This window comes from Leptidea sinapis, chromosome 26 (assembly GCF_905404315.1).
Source record: "Leptidea sinapis chromosome 26, ilLepSina1.1, whole genome shotgun sequence".
In the NCBI taxonomy this organism is placed as follows: domain Eukaryota; kingdom Metazoa; phylum Arthropoda; class Insecta; order Lepidoptera; family Pieridae; genus Leptidea; species Leptidea sinapis.
Genome location: NC_066290.1, coordinates 5,337,191 through 5,361,290, shown reverse-complemented (window position 1 = coordinate 5,361,290; position 24,100 = coordinate 5,337,191). Strand labels below are relative to the sequence as shown.

Below are 24,100 nucleotides of genomic sequence, written 5' to 3'. Positions count from 1 at the left end.
AACCATCAAAAACAATAATTATACTGTCTTATGTGGATTTATAATAAATAAGATCTATGTTTGTAATGGTATCTTAAAGTCTAGCGTCCGCGTCGTCGATGCACACTACAAAACGAAGTTCGGATATTGATATTTTTCTTATACGTACTGGAGAGTGAAACCAACAAAAATTCGTGGGAAATTATTTTAGTAATAAAAACATAGTAGTTTTATAAATTATACAGGATGTAAAACAACTACATCTTAAAAATGAGGGGTTGCAATTGGACCATGATTCTGAATATATACGCAATGAAAATTTCCAAAATAAAAAAAATTGTGGTGCGGATTATTTTCAGCCACAACAGCTGACAACATAAGAAACATGACACAAGTGTCATTGACCCATATTTTTTTATATGAGAGGGGGCAAACGGGCAAGAGGCCCCCCAGCTCAGAGGTGAGGCAACCGCCCATGGACATCCGCAACAACAGGTGTGTCAAGAAATGCGTTGCCGGCCTTTAAGGTGGGAGTATGCTTTTTTCTTGAAGGTCTCTAAGTCGTATCTGTTCGGGAAGACGGCTGCCGGTAGTTGATTCCACAAAATGGCTGTGCGAGGCAAGAAATTTCGAACAAAACGCGCGGTTGTGGAATGCCAGACGTCTACCTGATGCGGATGGTACTTTGCAAGTAATGTCCGGTGGTGGAATTCGGCAGCTGGAATTAACCCGAACAACTCCTCTGAGCACTCCCCGTGATAAATGCGGTAGAAGATGCAGAGAGAACCCACATCTGTGCGCAATGCTAGAGAATCAAGCCGATCGGAGATGACTAGTTCGTCGATGATTCGAGCCGCTCTTCGTTGTATGCGGTCAAATGGAAGAAGCTGCTACTGGGGAGCACCCGCCCAGAGGTGAGAACAGTACTCCATGTGAGGCCGTTACTAGCTACTGTACATTGCAATACAATGCTGGCTAAAAAGTCTACAAAAATAATTGAATCTTTTTCTGCAACTACATAACTTTCTTGCTATAATGCCAATAGCTATGATTCAGTTACAGGGAGCTACGGAACCCGTCCGTATTCGGAGATAGTCTGGTTACATCCGCTATATTTTTACTAGCTGTGCTTAGTCATTAGTCAGCGTCGACTTACATCGATCACAGCGTATTAGATTAAACGGAACATGGCTTTGTGTGTCCGTTTGAGAATGAACACCAATGTTTGTGTAGTGTTCGTTAATTGGGCAGGATATAGTTTAGATATATATAATAATGAGCTGCGTATGTGAAGCCGCAACTAATGATAGTGTACCTATATTAATGCCCAACGACAATTATCAGAATTTAAAAGCAGAAGTTCAACGCATACAGGTTATTTAAGCAATATGGTATAGTTATAAGAGCACGATAAAACATGTGCTTTACCAGGGAGTATCCTTGCACAGGATGTGGGTACCACATAATCATTAATAATTAACAACGGCGCCTATTTCTGCCGTGAAGCAATAATTTCTAAGCATTACTGTGTTTCGGTCTGAAGGGCACCGTAGCTAGTGTAATTACTGGGCAAATGAGACTTAACATCTGATGTTAAAGTTATTATATATTTTATTTTATGAAATGCTCACATAATGCCTCTATTTATTTACGGCGTGTATGGATTGATGGATCTACTATACTCAATAACTCTTGTGTTTATAAGTATTAATTTACTATTTTTTCTTTTTTGACTTACTCGTGTAAGCCTTTCAGTTTTTGACATTTGAGTATTTTTGTTCATTTAACAGCATTTTTAGCATTTAACTGTCAACCTTGTAACTTAAAATATTTTTCACATTTACTTTCATTTGTACTTAGTTATAAAACACTTTAAATTATTATCAGTCAATGCTGTACATTTATGTTATAGGTGTGCATATTAGAATTGTAAATAATGTTTAGTTGATATTTGTAAATGTATTAATATGTATTCTGTTGAAGTTCTTAATAAAATAAATAATATAAATCACCATGCAATGACAAAGCTTTCATTGAAAAACAAACAACAGCATATCCAAACCTAAAAAGTATGTAGTGTCAGATTTTATCTAAGTGCCCATTTAAATTATAAGGCTGTGTAACTTGACGTTTTTAATCATTTTACTAAATACAAAAAAAAAAATTAAAACAAAATATTCTCGTCTCGAGTCCGCGTCTGTCTCGCGCGTGACGTAGTGTTACTTCTTGTAATGAGCGTATACGATAGACTTTGAACATTACTGCCACGAAATTAGGTATTAATTTGAATGAATGTTTTATTGTTATCTGTATAAGTTAATGTATACGTATTTGTAACGCCGTTCGGACATTTTTTGACGACTTTTAATATGCGATTGGGGCTCTAGTTGTTTATTGTACGTAAATGTAGGAATTAGATAAACTTGAGGTTATAAAACACTATCTACTGTGTTGCAACCTGTCAAAGGTCTCTTCCTCCTTAAAGTTATACCTATCTAAACTAATATTATAATTAGGAAACATTTGTGTTTCTGTATGTTTTTTTTTTATGGAATAGGAGGACAAACGACCGTACGGGTCACCTGTTGTTAAGTGATCACCGTCGCCCACATTCTCTTGCAACACCAGAGGAATTACAGGAGCGTTGCCGGCCTTTAAGAATTGAATGGCCACCGGTCCTCGACACTAACCTATGCGAAACATATCGGCACTAGGCCGCTACTTCACGCCGGTATTCTGTGCGAGTGTGGTAATTAACCCGGACGAGTCTGGCCCGATTGTGCTGACGTCAAAAGACGGCAGCGTGACTCTCCCACTTCTAAAAAGCCCTTAGTCTCCTCTTACGACTCCCATGGGCCTGGGACTCCCCTTTTCTTTTTACGCCCCGGGGAAAGTACAGGGCACGGTATGTATTTTTGTAATGTTTTCACACAAAAACTACTGAACCGATTTCAAAAATTATTTCACCATTAGAAAGCTGCATCATCATAGGCTATATTACATTAAAAAGGGATCCCTACTAAAATGCAATAATATAACCCAAGGTATGAAAAAATTTGTCAAAAAATCGGTCATCGTACCCTGCGGAAACTATGGATGATAAATCAAAACAATATATAAACCGTATCAATATCTACAAAAAACCATCCGCGATACCATATGTGCAACTACTGTAGTTGTACCACTAAAACTACTTTTTTACATTTTAAAAGTTCATATAAGTTCTGACAATAATCAAACCATATTATTCATACCTCTGCATTAATCCTTATCCTATTACAATTAATATTTTAATAGATATAATTTATAGAAAAAGGGGTGAGACAAGGAGACCCTTTGTCACCCAAACTATTTATAGCTGTACTAAACGAAATATTTCAAAATGTAGATTGGAAGAACAAAGGCCTTCCTATAAGAAACCAGAGTCTGAATCATCTAAGATTTGCAGATGACATAATCCTTTTTGCCAAAACTGCACAGGAACTGGAGAAGATGATCCGAGAGTTAGACATAGAGAGTAGAAAGGTAGGACTGCAAATGAATACTACCAAAACCAAATTCATGACAAACGGATCTGAAACCCCTATCTCTGTAGAAGGAAACAAAATTGAATATGTGAAGGATTACATATATCTCGGTAAGAAAATATCATTTAACGTAAATAATAATGAAAAAGAAGTAGATAGAAGAATTTAAATCTCATGGAACAAATTTTGGTCTCAGAAAGAAATTCTAAAAGGGGAGTATGAACTGCACCTGAAAAAAACAATTATGGACACTTGTATCCTGCCAAGTCTCACATATGGGTGCCAAACATGGATATTTACCAAAAAAAACAAAAAACAAGATAACAACATACCAACGCGCCATGGAAAGGAATATCCTAAAACTAAGAAAAATTCAGAAGGTTAGAAATACAGACATCAGAAAAAAGACGAAACTGACTGATGCCCTGGAACATGCCTTAAAACTAAAGTGGCAATGGGCTGGACATATATCTAGGTGCAGAGATGGAAGGTGGACGGAAACAGTGACGAAATGGACAGGACCACACGGCAAGCGGAAAGTGGGCAGGCCCAAGAAACGGTGGTCTCAAGACATTATAGAAGTGGCTGGAAGAGATTGGATGTATGCTGCCCAAAATAGGAAAAAGTGGAAGGAAATGGAGGAGGCTTTCACCCAGACTTTGGGATCCATCAAAGACTAACACACAAACAAACTACCACTAACTTTTTTTTAAAAATCTATTTACTAAAACGACTAACAAAAAATAACCACATGAAGTTTGTTTTATACACCTACTTAATTAGAAAGATGGAAATAAAAAAGCTTAATTATTATTATTATTTTAATATTTCATTAATATTTTATTAAAGACTGTTTCAAGACCTGTAAAATACTTTTTAAAGTATTAAAATCGGACATTTTATTAAAAAATATAATGAATTTGAAAATGTCAATCTAAAGAAAATGGGTATCATACTGTAGTGTATTTAGTCATCCATTGGTCTATTTTACATCAGGATCAGCTTAACAAGTGGCCCAAAGCCTCCGTTTACGGGGCACATGCATCTCAATCGGAGTGTTTATTTTATCTCCTAATTTCTTTTGAAAATCTAAAGACTGTAATGGTATGGTCAAGGAGATGTTTCAGGCAGCTTGCGCCGATTTAAGTTTACTTGAAAATGATGACCATTGGGACTAGTTTTCGCTTTCAGAGTGTAAAAAAAAATTATTCTTTCATTTTCTCATCCTCCGATGGGTAACAAAACAAAACAACCATTAAAGTTGTACGATAATTTTAAAGATGATTTTTGTGAAGATATTACACTAACTAAAATTTTACTTAACTTTTAGTGAAGACATTTATAATAAAGGTTTAATAGAAAAAGAAAATAAACTGTTATGATGAAATGACAAAAGTTTAAGTGCTGTTTGATTACCTCTTTCAGTTCGTTCAAACAATAATACTATATAGCATGTACATAATGAATTAACAGCATTTGTCAATGACAATGTCTCAAAATCAGGAAAAACATTTCTCACTAATTTGATTCTTGTTAAGATAAGACAGACAGCTAAAATAGCAATAGCAGTAGCTTCGTCAGGGATTGCTGCAAATCTTTTGAGTACACCTTCCACATTTTAACTCCCGCTGTCACTTTGGAGCATCAATCAACATGTTCTATCCACAAGAAGAGACCCCTTGGCAAATTATTATAAGACACATTTATGAACATGGTTATGATTTTAATTAGCTATTCTATTCATCTTACTGTGGCTTCTGTGGAAAGTATACCACAAGTTAGCCAAAGTCATGTTAAAGTAGACACCAAGCTTAGACTATTTGTTTTATAATTTTAATAGTAGTGATTGGTGGTAAAGATTGATAATAAGAATATTATAAAGTCAAAACAATCTAATATACAGTGATTATTATTATAATGTACATAGGCACATATGTGAATTTGCCAAAAACTGTCATAACCATAATGTTAACACCAGGAACAGACATAAACTGATGATGCCTACTACTCGGCTAAGTCGAGTTAGTAAGTCTTTTGTGGGGCGATGTATATGCTTTTACAACAAGATCCCAGAAAATGTTCAAAACAAAAGTATTATGTTATTCAAAAGAATTGTTAAAAACGTTTGTGTGGTAAAGGTTATTATAACATAAATGACTTTCTTAATGTTAGCACAGATTGGGAATGGAGTGACCGCCCTCAGGCTATTAAATAATAAGTTTAATTGTACAATATTACTTTGTAAACATATTTATTCGATGAGAAAAAAAAAGCCCACTGAGTTTGTTGCGCCCATTCTTCTCAGGTCTGAGGCATTCATTTTGGAATTGGGTGGTAGCTTTTTGACTTTCAATAAGTGATGTCACATCCTATTTTGAATAAAAATATTTGAATTTGAATGAAATTACAAAAAGCAAAGATATAGGTAAATCAACAAACTAAATTGAGTGATGCTCTTAAATAAACTATGAAAATCAGAAGATGGACAGTGCAAACTGTAAATGGACTGGACCACTTGGATAGAGGTAGATAGCTAGACCCAAATAAGATTGGTAGTTTTAGTAAACGGCAAGAACTGGATGACCACAGCAAAGAATACAAAGGATCCAAACTTTAACAGTATTCACTTAGAGACTAACAAAATCACTAATTACAAACATTGTAACATTTTTATATTATTTCAATAATTTTAGCTTTAAGTAATAAAGCTTAAAATAAAATATATAAATTGTTGTACATTATAACAGAGAGTGAATGATGATATTATTTTCAATTGGTTGCATTATAGAAATTATCAAAGAATTCTGTTATGCTCCAGGTTACATATTAATAGCAGACAAAGAACAGGCAATGATGCAAACAGGCCAAGATGTGCCATTTACTTGCCGAATGAGGTGAAAACAGGCAATGATAATTGTAGCTGTTTTCAGAGTTAGTTATACCTGTTATAAAAATTTGATAAAAATTGTCCCATAAAACATGCTTTTACACTAAACTTGAAATTAAAATAATGAAATAATAGATCTATTTGTCCATATTATATTTATAATTTAGTAAACGATTTAATTACCCAAGTTATTCAATTAATAATTTTTACATTTCAATGTTTTATATTTATAATAAATTCAGTTTTGTAAGACAAGATTTCATAATACTAAAAGGATTTTTTATACTACGTGTTTAGTACATCAAGTGTCTACAATTCAAAAACTTGTAATTACGACAATCTTGAAATTGCTTTCCATTTTTATTAAGTGTATGTTATCTCCTACTTTCTAAAGCCGATAGTATAGTGTGCGAGACAGAGACAACTAACCTTTGACGGCTTCACTCTTCAATGAATACCGGTGCACATTTTTTATGAAACAGCTGCGTTGAACAGCTGTAAAAAGCCGGTTCGACAATTTCAGTGAAGTATACCTACATAGCTAGATTTAATTAGGAAATTAGTTCATAAATTTCATTATGCACTCTATAGTTTTTACTTCAATTCTTTATAAAAAAAAATATTAATTTTTTCAATATAATTATAGTCTTAACTCTATTTAGGGTGATGTATTTAACTTTACCAAACGTAAAATTATATCCATGGCATAACTAAGCATTTACGAGATGGGAGTCTGGAGACAAGGGTACCATTTTGAATTTGTCCTCCATGTTGCGAATGCAAAAACGTGCTAGTCTGCAAACCTATTCAGCGTTTTTTAGAAAGAAATGCATAATTAAGAAAGTAGATTTATTGACACGCGCTGCATGTATTCAAATGTCATAAACAGTTAAATCACATGTTAAAACAAAAACACCGGCCGGTCAACTGTCGACCTACCTTAACAAAGCTGATTGAAGTCGTCGTTCCTTCGATGTCCAGTAGCAGAATTTTGCACTTCTTAACTATTTCGCCGATATCTTTTAAGGTATTCGCCATTATAAAGTATAACAAAGCAGATCAGGTGTTTTAAGTAATTATACTTATTTTATTTCGAAACGATTTCTCCTGCACTACACTACCTCACGAAAAACGGCATTGATTGAGAAAGCGCAGACCGGGAATGCCGAATAAACGCGAGCGGATTCTAGAATTAATGAAAGAGAACAAAATATCAATAAGGCCAGAGATAGTAAGGGACACAAAACGGAAGGATACCTAGAATTGATACTTACAATTTGACCAACATTAAAAAATAGTTGCCATATCTAAATACTGTTATAATATTTAGTAAACGTTAATTTAAATATTTATGAACGAGTTTAATCATTTAATAAATGTATTTTACCTTAACATTCTTTTTGAAATTCTTTCGTGGTGACTTGTAAATTTTACGTGATTCATATTAAATTTAGAATAATTAGAGGTAATGTAGCTCTGGATACCGTACCGGACACAAATTTATTAGGTTTTGAGGTAGTTTACTTAAATCAAGTGATTGTTTGTCCTTCTAAGAAATTTACTTTGGCTAGTGGCGGAATTTAGCCACCCTTGGTTTTTAAGCCTTGGTCGTGTTTATTTGTGAAATTTTTGTTCTCAAATGTACCTATATGAAGTATTATATTACTTGTAGTAATGCTTGTAATCATTATTGTAATATTGTTTCCTATAATATGTGTCAAGGATATTATTGCGACGACATTGTGCCTTGCCACAGAATATACTAAGGTATACACGCGTCATACATAAGACAATCTCTTCTTCATCTATGATCGCCTATAATAAAAAACTGTATTAAAATAATTTCAGACTGTCTTACGAATTTTCGATCAGGTCACATGTCCTGACGCGAGTTTAAAATTTTATACACATACCAAGAAAAGTGCTCAACGCCGCTAAATAATGTTTCATTTCAAAAAGCGAGGACCTTTTTTTTTGATAATGTTGTAAGACGAGCAATGAGAATCATTGAAAACACCTTTAGACGTAAGATCTCAGTATCCCTTTTATTAATCTTAAAATCTTAGTAATTCCATGAGTTACGATAGTTATGGCGACAAAAATGGCGCGTTAATAATTTTGAGAACTAAGTAGGCCAGTGTGCACGCATATTTGGCTAGTTATAAAAGATTTTTAAAAACAAAATTACTTTAGTCTAAAAGCACAGAGTAGAGATGGATACTTACGTATTAACTTAAGGTGTCTGACATTTTTACATCAATCTCCAATAATGAACGAAGTTCTACGAAGAAGAAGTTTTATTAGTCTCTCTCTATCACAAGAGACCCACCAGTAAAAAGAAATCTTAGAGATTTCTATCCCTCATTCAAAGGTTTTAGAGGGAGAGGTTGAACAACTTATGGCTTTTTACTCCCACTTACCTATGATTGCATATATTTAGGTACTTTTTTAAATAAAAATACAAAAAATTGTTGTAAATAGTTTATTATACCAAATTAATTCTAGAAGTTGATAAAAATATTTAGGTTTTACTAATATTAGTATAGTCTAAGAGTAATATTTACACGGTCCTTATTATTTATAACAAATCCGCGTACACCTTCCATAAAGGCCAGCAACGCTCCTGTGATTCCTCTGGTGTAAAAGAAGTGTGTCCTCTTTTTCAAAAAAATAAATCCTGAGCAGCAACTGCGCTCGTCACTTCGAAGCATAAGAAAGTCGCACTATATATGACGCGAGTTTTATACAATATAACTAGCTGCCCCGACAGACGTTGTTCTGTAGATAGTAAAAAAACAACTGTTTTATATTTCAAAACATCAAAAATTATTTCGTAAATATGCTCCCTGTTTTTAGAATGAAATTGTTTCACAGCGGAACTGTCAAATTGTGCGTCACTAAATTCTCTCATAGAAAATATGTCCATACAAAACAAATATTGAAAATAAAAATATTTATGGGTCCCAAATCGAAATAAAAACTACCCTATCTCTCAAGTTGGACTAAACGGCACTCCATGAAGTAATCACCATTAAAATCCGTTCATTAGTTTAGGAGTCCATTGAGGACAAACATTGTGACACGAGATTTATATATATTAAGATAAGTTAATCTAATTCTACATAGTTACGAATATTGTTATTTTTGGAGTCAGTTCTTTTATTTTTTGATTTTTAGTGAATCTGTACAAGAACTATTAATTTGTCTAAATATGTGTAGATCTACTAAAATTTGCAATGCAACAATAAACGTAAGCACATTGCAATTTGATTACAGACAGAAATTCTGCCACAGATTGCACCCTTACTGTAAGATGTTAAGGAGTTCCATTGAACATCATATTTGACTACAACAATAACTTGACCATAATGTTACTTTAGGTGACTCAAATGTCCAGATAGCATAAAAAAGATTCGGCCGAGTATCGTTAATCTGCTTCTAAGAATTGAAGAGTTCCGTTACTTTGACATGGATTCCATAATAGAACCCAACCAAACTCTCACCAAACTAGATTTGAAGTATATCCTTTCCAATAAAATAATAATCATCGAAATAGGTTGGCGCGATATGAGTTATTCGTAAATTTGTCACGCACATACTAATAGCAAATGTAAGACTTTTATGGTTTTCTCATGCATGCCATAATCAGATCTGGACCAAATTGCAATGGGACCACACGGGAAGCACCAGCTTTCAAATAAAAAATAAAGAATTATCAAAGTCGGTACATCCAGTAGAAAGTTCTGGTAACAAACCTCCTTCTTTTTTGAAGTCGGTTAAAAATACTACAATATTACTAACACCAACTTAAATTTATGTATATGATATTATGGACCAAGTGATTAATGATCAGACAATGTAATATATAACAAAGTTAATTTCTAAAATGGTAAAGTTGCCTGTTACGTTTTACTACATGCCCTCCTGGGTGTTGCCAGCAGTGTCCGAACAATGGCTTAGTAATTAAATTTTACAGTTTGAATTTTAGATAATTTATACATCTAGATAGAGCTTCTGGCTGCAAGACAACCGATGAAAACAGGCCAGGTTTATTATTTTAGCGTGCGGCTACACAACAACAAGCTATGTCTTACACTCGCGTTTTTTATGTCACTTTGTATTAGTGTGTGTGCATTGCTCGAAATAGAAGTTATCTGTCAACCTCAATCTTTTTCCAATTCAATTTTCAATTGATTTCACAGCTGTCATAGTCTTTCTAAACGAATAAATGATCTAAGGTTAAGGTTAGAATGTTTCAAATGGGCGTGGAGTTGCAAATCTGAATGTATGAAGAACATCGACAAGTACCAACCTCAAAATTATAAAACTGCATATGTATTTGGATTTTTGTAAAAACCTGATTTCCTATCCAAACCAGCTGATTAAAAAAAAACCCAAATAATACACATAAGGCATTAGGAAAATTTTGGACTTTAATATACTGACTTAAAGATTATTTAATTTTTGTTTTAAATTCATATTATCTACATTACCGCAAACACCAGCAGAACAGTCCTCACAACATTACGTTCTAATTACATTGAATTTTTATGCCACAGTAAAAGCAAAAATGGAAACAATATTAGAATGTGAACTGAATTGACATTGAATATCTTTGATATTTTTAGAGGAAAGTATTTAATTTGATTGATGCGAGTTTTACACGTTTAAATAAAATTCTTTTCAAAGGATGAAAATGCGTGTAATTGTTCCGTGTAATTGATCAAAATGCGTGTATCGTGTTATTTACATAACGTATTCGCCACGTTTGGTGACCTTTGCTGAGACATTTTCATCCTTCAAAAGCACTTTATACAAATATCTTAGAACTTTCAATTATTACAAATTGGAGTTTTAGTTTTAATCAAAACCCTTTGAGTACTTGTCGCTATTTTACATAATTTCAGATTTGCCCCTCTACGCACGTCACATTAAATTAAAAATAAGTTTATTTTTCATCAGTCACAATTTAAAATCATAATCACTCAAACTATACAGGTCATGTTTTAAAATTTGTACAATATTGAGCTATTGTCAAACAGACAGCGAACCGAAAGTATGGCCAAGTGTTTACATTTTGTTATGTATGGTATCGTTTGAATCTAGTCACATAGAAAAGCGAAAGCAAACCGAATACTGTCGAACCGAAAGACGTGTCACGCCGGGACAAAGCAACGCGAAGCGAGGCGAGAGCGAGATAGTTGTATTAGCTGCACTGACCTCTACCTTTTACCACTGGACTGGCGCATGTCAAAGTGCTTTTGTGCCTGTTTGATAATCGCTATTTTGGCGCTGTTGGCCATGTAGCGGGAGTCTGCGGTACTAAAACTAGCGATGACCACCTAGTATACAACATAGATAGTGGGAAACTATTTACAAAAAAAAAAATTGTGAACTTTATAGGGTTGATTCTTGAAGTATAAATAACACGGAATACGAACGAAATTAATTCAAAATGTAAAAATACTTCCTTCCTTCGCAGGCATTTGTATTATACGTCAAAATTAGTTCTCTGAACGCTCGCGAGTGGCGCTTCAAATATGCACAAAAATATGCTGTCAAGGATATGGGACAGCCTGTCCAGTGGTATTACACAGTGTGTATACAGGTCAGTGATTAGCTGGCTTTGTACGCACGACGTTAAACAGAGAGTGAGAGACGCGAAGGTTGTGTTTATTTTCGCGGGCGGCCCGGTACGGTTTACTTAGTTGTCTCCGCTTCGGCTCGCACTCTCCATGCTTTCAGTTCGGTTCCGTTCGCATTTACGTTTGACAATACCATTATTCCAAGATTGTACCTAAATAGTTTTAACAAATTTTACAATTTATTTTCTCACTATAACACATGGTATTATATTTCTTTAAGTAGTCTATCGAACAGGGTATATTTATTGCTAGTCTTAATTTTCTTGATTACTTGTGGCGAACTTTCACTCGGATCAGCTTTTCGTTTCTGCACCTGTAATGACAATAAAATATCAAGACATAAAATGAAATACGTCAATAGGTGTGTGTCAAAGTTGGGTACGCCATATAATTACATAATAGAGGCGCGCCACATGGAGGGGAAGTACATTAAATATTGTAGATGCAACATGATTCATAGATTTTTAATTTTGATTGAACCGGGAATCGAAACCGCTACACGAAAAAAATACCCTTTAGCTTTATCATACTGATAGAAAGGCTTCATCAAAAGGTTTATTTTTTGCGACATAACATAGCATCAGAATTAACAGGAAGACCTTTTTAACCGACTTCAAAAAGAATGAGGTTCTCAATTCGATCGGTATTTTTTTTATTCCAATTCTAGACGAAGCTATCCCGCTAATTGATTTGTTCTTGTTTGTTGTTCTTACTGTAATCATTAAGGTTGTCTGGCCACGCGTGTCTGTCCGCTTGGGTTGTTTTGTTCTAAAACAAAACAACCCAAGCGGACAGACACGCGTGGCCAGACAACCTTAATGATTACAGTAAGTAAGCTGTTTATAATATTAAGTTTTATTTTGTTTAGGGCTTGGGCACCGACTTAAAACCTACCAATATATAGCACATATAAATAATAGTATTTTATTAATATTAAAGGTTTGCATAAGAGGTGTATTAAATTAAATTTTTAGTTATTTGATACTTTTCAGTTTTGAAGTCGGTTTTTTATGTAGTGTATGTATTACTTTTATACACATATGCACACACTCATCTCTCAAATTAGTATATTAGAAGTTGCATAGCGTAATAAAGGAGCTTATTATCGCAGTCAGACTTGTAATTATTTACCTTTGGTTGGCTACTGGTGGTGAACACGAAGTTTCCTGTGGCTGATGCACTCATCTTGGGACCGTCGTCGTCTCCGGCCAGGGGTGTGGCTAGAGCTGCCAGACGAGCTAGCGCTCCCCGCCCTCTGGTCAGCAACGACCCGTGGTAGTTTTGCTGAAATAACATTCAAACATTTAAACTATTTGTTATTTTTAACGTGATAACCCTAACTTCTGGGATTAATTATACAAATTATATTTGTAACCAAAATTTATGAACGATGAACCCGCGACCTCTCGGGTTCCTTACGAGCGCTCTTCAAACCATTACACAGAATGGTAGACACAATGGTATAGTTTGACTTCCATGCAAAACGATAAGCCTGACAGTCTTCGGGTGTGATATATGATGATGAAGACATAAAATTTATCTCATCATAATGATTTAAGCTTAAATTTCTCCACAGGATATACCTATACCCCTCACCAAACTTTTAGTAGCCATGTGGACCTGTCTGGGCACATACATGCCGCAACTTCTTGTCCCTATTTTTTGTTACCGCATCAACGTCGGAGTAACCTAGAAGTTTGGCGAGGGTTTTAAGCCTCGATTTTTCGCACAGACCCCATCACGCGCGTTTTAACTGTCAGAGTTCAGAATTCTGTGTTCCACTGTCACACTTGCGCACACTGCGAGCGGTTCAGTCAATTTTTTTTATTTTTATGGAAAAGGAGGACAAACCAGCGTACCTGGTGTTAAGTGATCACCGCCGCCCACATTCTCTTGCAACACCAGAGGAGCTTTTTTTGAAGGTACCCATGTCGTATCGTCCCGAAAACACCGCACAAGGAAGTTCATTCCACAGCTTTGTAGTACGTGGAAGAAAGCTCCTTGAAAACCGCACTGTGGAGGACCGCCACATATCCAGATGGTGGGGTTGATATCCTAACTTGTGGCGTGTCGTGCGAAGATGGAATTCGGCGGCAGGAATCAGGTGAAACAGCTCTTCGGAACACTCCCCATGATAAATGCGGTAGAGGACACACAATAATGCGATGTCTCTACGCAACGCCAATTGATCCAGCCGTTCACAGAGCCCTGGGTCCCCGACAATTCGACCTGCTCTGCGTTTTACGCGATCAATCCATTTGACCGCTGATACTGGGGTGCGCCAGAACAGAGATGACAGCAATACTCCATTTGTGGCCGGACCTGCGCTTTGTAGAGCACTAGAATGTGGGCCGTCTTGAAGTATTCCCGTGCTCTATTTATGACGCCCAGTTTCTTCGAAGCCAATTTGGCTTTGCTTTCCAGATGGCCGCGAAGTTTCGCGCGCGAGCGATTGCCAGTTGGCAATCGCTCGATATATCGAAACCCAGAATTCCGATACTAGTGGAGGCTGTAAGGGAAGTGTTGTCGAAGAGCGGTAATACGACAAATGGGGCTTTTTAGTGGTAAACGCGCAAACTTGAGTCTTCTGGGGGATATATTGGACAAGGTTTAATTTACCCCATTCCACATTTCAGTAAATTATATTTGCCACTGATTAAGTGACGCGACACATGCTGAACCACTAGTACTGTTCTAGTACCCATTTCTTGGGCAATTTCCGGCCAAGCATCTGCCTTTTTTGACGATTTTTATAGTCCTCGTCGCTCAAACCATAAACGAAAGGTTCATCTCTCATTAACTTGATATAATGTTCCATATCGTTGGACCACGTGCTTGAAGTTTCGACTGAAATAGAAATCGGAAAGAACGTGCGTTCACTTTGACCGTCGCGGTCGCTGCGTGTAGGATTCTATTAAAAGGCCCACGTAGGTTACAGTGGGACCGGCGCCTAACAAGTGTTTTGGGATATATCGCTTTCTAGCCCAAAAGTAAAAGTGCCGTCTCAGAGGACTGGATCTAGGAGGTACGTACGTCCAAATAGACCTTTCTCAGCCCTTCCATCAACATTCACCCTATAAATAAATATGTGCAATCAAATTACTTTCCTGTAACCCCTCTGCATGACCAAACAACCACAACATTTCCTTACTCATCACATCTATAAAACTAAAATTACCTTTAGTAAAGTAAATGGCTTTTGAGGACTGGGAATGTCCTTAGCAGGTTTTTTCTCTGGAACATTAGAATTCTCTTTTCCGGCAGCCTCGGTGGGTTTTGGCTCCGAGATGAGATTGGACATTGTTCGCGATGAAAGGTTCGCTTTTATGATTGCTGTCCTGTTTATAGCATTCGTTAGTTCGTCGTCTTTGTCGTCGTTTTCATGCTGGAAAAATATTAAGAGTATTGTTAGATTCAGTATTTACAATATACACTTGTATGGAAAAATGTTATTAATACAAAAATAAAGTTAAATTAGACCGTAATGTTGTACCTATTGTTCCATATATGCCCTTATATAAGAGGGGGCATGCGGGCAAGAGGCTCACGGGATGGAAAGAAGAGAGGCAACCGCCTATGGACATCCGCAACATCATGTATCAAGAGATGCATTAACGGTCTTTAAGGGAGTATGCTCTTTTCTTGAAGGTCCCTAAGTCGTATAATAATTGATTCCACAAAGTTGCTGTGCGAGGCAAGAAATTTCTTGCAAAACGCGCGGTTGTGGAATGCCTACGTCAACGCGATGCGGGTGGTATTTTGAATTTTGACGTAATTCGGCCTTTAGATGCGGGAGAACCCACATCTCTACGCAACTCTAAAGAATCAAGCCGATCGGAGATGACTTGATGATCAATGAATCGAGGCGCTCTTCGTTGTATGCGGTTTTTAATGTTTTAATGAATTCTTCAGGTATAACTCCTCTTAAAAGCCACTTCTACTTCCTGTAGGTAAGTTCCGGCTCTTTAAGCTCATGCAATAGATTGTTGTATAGGACAACTTGTCATCTTCATACTGTCGGTTCACTTTCTGTGACATTACCTACATGACCAAATCTAAGTACCTACTTAAACAACAGTGAGATTTCGATTTCTTAAGGACGTTGATACAGTGAAACGATTACTGCTGATCGACTCAAATAAAAACGTCTACCCACGATACGCTGAAATGCCAGACTCGATCAAAGCTATGACTTCAGCAACTTCAGATGTTTTAATATCCATTATTACAGAGAGTAATTACACTCAATGAAAACCAATAAATAAACTAACAATAAAACTCAAATTTTAAGAAAAAAACTAAAGTCACAGCAAAGTCGGCTGCAGATTCGAGTCGATTGTGTTAATATAGGATACATAATCGAATTGTAAAATGAGTACAATCTGAATGTTGACAAAAAATGTTTATTCTGCTTGAAATAAGTAATTGTACATTAATCGTGTTTCAAATAGAAACTTATGGGATGAACCAAGAAAATTAATTCATATGATCAAATATACAGTCAAGAAATCGATGACAAAATATATCAATTTAACATTCAATTGCAGTGGCTAGTGCGAGTGGTACTGAGTTTCTTGTCACTTATTAACTACAGGTACCTGGTAAAACATAATAAGTAACATTCTTTGACTTGATGTGAATAAATGTTTTTTTTTGTTTTATTAAAGAATATTTCCTGACGTTTTTTATGTTTGATTAATAAATTAAAATTAATTTTGTGGTTTCCTTGTGTCTATCTCATCCAGTCTCGAACTCCGCGCTGTCGAATGTTGTGCAGGGTCGGTCGGTCTGTATTTCCTTTAAGGACTCTTCTAGACACTTTTTCTTCACTATGATTATCATGACATCTTTTCAATTAGGTCTACGCGACTAGGAACTTCACTGCGGACTTCAGAGTAAAGTCCCTGGTTTATGTACCAAGCGAATGATGATGATAAAGGGGTTCACACACGGCTAACATAAAGAATAAGTAAATCTCACCAACTTCCTGAGGAACATCTCTCTCTCGTGTCGTTGCTTCCGCCACTGCTCCTCGGACTCAAACTCATCCTCTTGCGAATCACCAAACTCGTCTACGATTGCGCCTGTATCTTCTTCGCCATCTGATAAGTTACATAAATATCTATACACACCTCAAATTGTATGATATGTGTTAAGTTATGGATTGTTCAGGTTGTAATCCATATTTTATATTTAAAAAAAAGCCCGCTGAGTTTCTTGCGCCCATTCTTCTCAGGTCTGAGGCAGTCTCTTTTGCATGGGTGGTAGTTTTTGACGTCCAATAAGTGATTTTAAATCCTATTTTGAATAAAAATATTTGAATTTGATACCAGCAGCCGAATCCCACCACCGGACTTCATGCCAAAAAGAGAAAGGTTGTAGTTGCCCTCTGGCATGCTACAACCGCGCGATTCGCAATTCTTCTTGACTCACACAGCTACTTTGTGGAATCAATTACCGACTGCAATTTTTCCAAACCGATAAGACTTAGGAAAGTTCCAGTTTATATCATACTCCCAACTAAAAGGCCGCAACGCATCTATTGACCCCTGGTGTTGCCGCAGTCTTGCAGAGTCACAACCAACTATGATCCAGAGTGTATAGTAAAAGATTTAAGACAGGCTAATTAGACAGAAGGCTATTATAGCAATGAATTAAAACAAAGAATTATTTTGTATTTTCTTTGATTAACACAAATGTTAAAAATTTGAAGAAAATACTTATTTAAGAATTAAAACGCGTGTAATTTTTTCTGTTTTAAAGGCAAAGTTTTTAGCTGCCAGCTGCAGTCCCATGAAAAGGTCACGAAACGTAATAATAATAAATCTTTATTTATCCATTAAAACTTATTCTGTTGTACAAATATTGTGTTATTACGAAGATGCCCATCTTATAGAAAAGTTAAGAAAAATTTTATATTACTAATGTTGTAAATTCATAATGAGCTCATTTAGATCAATTAAATAGTATGTTACATTTATATATATTACGTGATGATAATATGTGCTTTAGTGATGTCGTAAGTAGACTACATGTGTCTTAAACATCAAATTATTTAATTTTAGAGATTACAAATGCAAATCTACATAATACTTATATTTTATAAACAACAATTCTAACCGTTACATATTGATAATAATCTTTTATTTATTTATCCTATTATATTGGTTCTAACTTATGACTTCTAATATTTTTTCTGTCTCATCATATGGTTTTTCTTGCAATCACTTTTTGACTGTGTGTCGACAATCGAAGCTTTTCATATGCTAAGAAAATAATTTAATTTATTATATTAAAGAAATGTGCCTAGAAAAACAAAAGAATCTTTGTGAGATATACTGATTTTAACAGAGTTCTGTTTGCTGCATGTCTTAGGTTTTTAAATACGTGTATGAGTTTTCGCACTCTTGTTGTTAGGGCTTCAATGTGGTGTTTGAACTTAAGGTTTTCATCAATTATAATACCTAAGTATCTAATTGACTGCGTTCTGTGAAGTACCAGACAGTTACAAATGGTACTTATTCCAGGGAGGCTGTGAGACTTTAATAAAATAATAATGAAAATTTAACTTATACAGTTACAATTACACGCGTTATAATCCTTTAAAAATAATTTATTCAAAAGCATTATTTTTTAATACAAAGGAGAAACGAATAATTCTATCTAGAATTATTTAAGTCTCGGATGACGGTTTGATTACGTAAACATCCCAACGATAACACTGTGAGACTCAACTACACACGCTATACCTTTTGCAAAGGTTAAAACGCAAACATGTGTCATTTTAAACTAAGCACATTAAATGTATGTATGTATTTAATAATTAGAAATTATCTAAATTTACATTAAATGTACATTAGAATAATTAACGCACACTTTGAATCTCAACTAAAATAGGGCATCAATTTGAAAGTTACAATACATAAACACATACACTCATTATAATTTAATTATTATTATAATAAAAAACCTAAGCAAACCACTGTTAAGGTCGATTATGAAATAACTAGTTGTTACGTAAACAACTCATTTACTTGTTTATTCCATTCTTGTTTCTTATCATGACAGTGTACTAAATGTTCGATATCTTTCGAGAATAATCCACATTCCAACTTCGCACAACACGCCACAAGTTAGGATATCATCCCCACCATCTGGATGTGTGGCGGTCCTCCACAGTGCGGTTTTCAAGGAGCTTTCTTCCACGTACTACAAAGCTGTGGAATGAGCTTCCCTGTGCGGTGTTTCCGGGACGATACGACATGGGTACCTTAAAAAAAAGCGCTTCCCCCTGCCTTAAAGGCCGACAACGCTCCTGTGATTCCTCTGGTGTTGCAAGAGAACGTGGGCGGCGGTGATCACTTAACACCAGGTGACCCGTACGCTCGTTCGTCATTGGATATGACAATATAATAATTACATTATTTACTTGTGTGAAGTAGAACTACTTGTATTTGTCTGAAGGTATAAATAAGAAGCAAGGCGTACTTTTTGATTCATTATCATCAGAGCTTTCGAAGTGAACAATCAGTACTACATAAGAAGCAATATTAGTAAGTGTGAAATGAGTTATTGGTACTTAGTAAGAAGAAATTACTTGTGGATCTACACCGGTGTTTTCAAACCCTGTAGTCCTCGCACATAACACATTAAGATTATTAAGTCATAGTGTATTAAAAATAACTATACTATCTACTCCTATTATATTTACCTATCACATGGTAATTTTATAAGACGCACTAGCTGGAAAATTAATCTTTTTAACATCAATAAAAACAAAAGCCTTTCCCCATACATTACTCACCTATATTTCGCCATTTAAATCTTCGCTGCCTGTGGCCGTCTCCTAGGTCAGCGTCTTCAAAGAGCAGTTCTTGTATCAACCGGACTTCTCGCTTGTCTTTATCTAATACCTCTCTCCTAAAAATATATTTCTTATTTAGTAATCATTATAAATGTTACGTAGGAAAGGATAAACGGTAAATACATACAAAACAAATAAAAATTACTTCTAGGCTTAAAATAAAGTTTATTGTAAAATGAAATGCGATGAAAAACCTATATCCTCTAAAAGAACTCAAGTCTCGCAGCTCAGTGTTTCTACGGTAGAAAGTTGTGAGATCCATGTAATAACAAGGCAGTCAATTTATTCAGTCCCTACTGAAGGGTCCTTCTGTCTTAAGTTATTACGTCATCATCTAACATAGCAACATCTTATAGTGACCATATCAATATTAAAAATACTTTATGTTTTAATAGTTATTTATGCAACTGTTGTGTAATAAGGGGTATTAAAACACGAATGTGGATTTATCTCACGAGGCGAAGCCGAGTGTGATTATATACAAATAAACTAAGTATTAATGAAACAATTATTTATTTTAGTAGTAATTTACATTTTGTATAATGCAATAATTAAAATTCACTCGAATATAATGTTCTTTTGCAGCGTTTAAAATGAATCGCTCATTATTTGTAAACAAAACAATAAAAAATTTAAGAAAAATGGCGGGGATTCGAATAACCTACTTTTTTTTTACGGCGCGCGACGTTCTGGGAGTGTGGAGCGCGCGTAAACGAAAATGTTCTTTTTTTGAAATTCATACAGATACCACGCATCAAGCAATAAGAATGTGGCTGTATGTTGAAACTCTTTGCGCATGAAGGGATAAAAAAAAACATAGGAGTGTTGTTATGAAATACAACATTACAACACTCTTTTGGGTGATGTAATGGTTATTAGAACATTGGGCGTTTTAATGTTGGCAATAAGCTAACTGTTTCAGAATCTTTAATAGAGGATTTAAAGCATGGGCATGGCATAAATAAATAGATTAACTTGGCTCTCTATTATTTCTTCTTATATTTATATTCCGACTTCTAGTTTTATTCACTATGAAGTTATAGGGGGTCGAAAATGGCCTGAACTGCTTCGAGAAAATAATGGTACGGCCGTGGCGCTTGTTTGCCGGACTTGACTTTTAAGCAAACAAACTTGAATTAAATTTGTAACCATAAAATATAAATGATGCGGGAGTCGAATCCGCGACCTCTCTGGTTTCGACCAAGCGCTCTTACCAACTGAGCCAATTGTTCGAGTGACGTATGGTTCGTAAATCTTGGTATTTCTTGTCTAATAATTTCTCCTCATACAAACACTTAAAAGTTTAAGCAGTCAATTACAGCCTTTATACAAAACATACTTACATATGTATCTCCCCTAACTCCCTCTGCAGTTTCCCCTGATGGAAAATCTCGTCGTCTCCTTCTTCGCGCTCCATTCTATCGAGGCCAGCTTCATCCTCATCTCCTGAACCCACCCATTCATCTTCTGATGTTAACTCTGCTTCATTTTCAAAGAATTCTCCCATCTTCTTCTTTTTAGCTGGTACTTGTTTCACTTCTACCTGAAAGAGATTAGAGGGAGATTAGTGTGTGATGTAATTGCTGGAAAGCCAGTTCTTGCATCTCTCATGAGTTTTTGGAAGGCAAGACAAGAATACAATTAACATTACATCATCCCATAATTTTGCATTAGCATAATATGCTGTATGGGAATCTATATTCTTTTTTTTTGAACTCCTCTTCATACATGGCACTTTGTCCTATGTAATAAATGATGAACTTTATTGTTAATATCCTTAAGTTACTTTTCCTTAGTTTACTTAACACTTAACATACGAGAGAGAGAACTCTCTTTTCGGTATTTGGCGAGTCAGCAACTCCTTAAGATGTAAGATTTTGTGAAAAGTAAAGTGAACACTAACGATCTAATTTTAAACATTTTAAAAAGCAATAGATGTCCGCAAAATAGTGATTCTATTAATTTTCTTGCCGTTGTATTGTTGTTTTAAAATACGAGAAGTAGTTCTCTTCTTTAAAAGAACTACAGTTTAATAAATACGATTTGGATCTCCTCCGAGAGATCATCGGGTGGAAAGATTTTGATTTATTATAAAAAAAAAACCACGTGTTAGGAAGAACGTGCCTTATATTGAACAATAGTCGGAAAGAAGTTTTAGCCCATCAAACCCTTATTGTACACGGAATTGGAAATACAGTCCTCGACAAAATAATCTCCGAGCATAAAAGTTGTACATGATACAGTTGGGTGGACAATACTCAGTGACTTACTAATAACATAACAACAGCTACCAAAGAAGGCTAAAATATTACGGTGTGATTCCATTGGCGCATAGAAGTATAGTGTTAGGTCTTTTATTTTTTTACACAATATTTTTAATGGTAAATGTGCGTAAAGTCTGGCGAAACGAAACATGAAATGTGTCATTCCACCTTTCATTGCATGTTCGCTGCAACCGTGCACGCATAGCGCGCTCATATCATACCTTTTTTTTTAGCACAAACGAGCGCTCACCGCCGCCCACATTCTCTTGGAACACCAGAGGAATCACAAGAGCGTTGCCGGCCTTTAAGGAAGGTGTACGCGCTTTTTTTGAAGGTACCCATGTCGTATCGTCCCGGAAACACCGCACAAGGAAGCTCATTCCACAGCTTTGTAGTACGTGAAAGAGAGCTCCTTGAAAACCGCACTGTGGAGGACCGCCACACATCCAGATGGTGGGGATGATATCTTAAGCCGTTTAATGACTACTACCGTGCGCGGGAAATGGTCGTTATGCGCGCACAAGACGTCTCAACTATGAGAATTTGTTACAAAGTGTGTAGTTACATTTCATAAAGCATTTTATGTTACGTTTCACCAATTTGTACGCATCGCTATATACATTCTCCATACTTAACACTTTAATAACAACGTAGTTGAAATTATGAATGTAGTGGTAACTTATAATTTGTTACTTGCCTTAATAAAAAACTAAATAAACAAACATTAAATTCTTATAATCTTCAATATTTTTTATACATAATAATACTAAAATTCATAATATTAATCCAATAACTAGTCTCTTACTGTCATTGTAGTTGTTATGTGCCTTCGGTCAGAGTGTCTATTAAGTTTTGTAAGAACTATATGCTACCAGGTGTCCGTCCACTCTTGGACGACTCACCATTGCCCGGGAATTAAAAAAAAATATTCTCATAAATGTATTATACATACTTCATTTTCCTCTGAATCATATTCGTACACCTTATTATCCGTATCTGCTTCGTCTTCTATATCCGACTCATATTCATCACCAGATTCTTCATCATCTGAAAAATGAGTTTTCAACTCCATAGTTTTATTGAACCTCGATTTAAGTAAATAACATTTTATATAAGAGAGCTGGACTTATCCAGTTTCAATATTATTCCTAAATACCCATGATATTCAAGTTTTGTAAAATACTCTTTTGAGATTGTGTTGTGAAGTTAACGAAAACGAACGGCAAACAAAAGTACACTTTACAGCTCAGTCAATAGAATGTATTAATGATCGTTGACATGAAGTTCCCATTTTTTCTAGTGATCAAAACCCCACTATAATTAGTAGTAGTTCGTACAGTAGTAATACAGAAGATTCATCTAGTAACTCCATTTAAAGAAATAGCTATTTTAGCTGCCCAAATATAAGAAACAATTTAAGTCGAACTCAGTTCGCATATGCGGTGGAAAATACATTGAAAATTATTTTACGCACACTAGTCATACCTACTTATTGGATACCTACTCAGTACTCAGGCGCGCGAAGAGACAGCAGGTGCACTTTACATGCCTTTACCTTATGCGCCTTTTCCAACCGTATAGCAGTAATGTGTAAGCATTATTGTGTTGCGGTCTAAAGGCCGCCGTAGCTAGTGAAATTAATGTGCAAATGAGACTAAGATCTTACGTCTCAAAGTGACGAGCGCAATTGTAGTGCCGCTTAGAATTTTTGGTATTGTCTAGAATACTGAGCATTGTAATGGGCGTATCAATTACCGCTACCGCTAAAGCTACCTTAAAACTCGTACGATGACAGAATGAAGACTGAAGAAGACGAAAGAATATCTGAAGGTGAAGTTGAAGTATAGCTATATGCAAAAGCAAAAAAGCAAACTCCATAAAAAGTTACAGTCGAAAGTGTCCGCATTAATATAATAAACCGCTGTTAATGCAAT

The 24,100-nt window shown here is 35.5% G+C and overlaps 1 pseudogene; it reads right to left on the bottom strand.

The window, feature by feature from the left end:
• Window positions 1–24,100, bottom strand: part of LOC126972577 (claspin-like) — a 51,759-nt pseudogene that overhangs the window by 19,326 nt on the left and 8,333 nt on the right.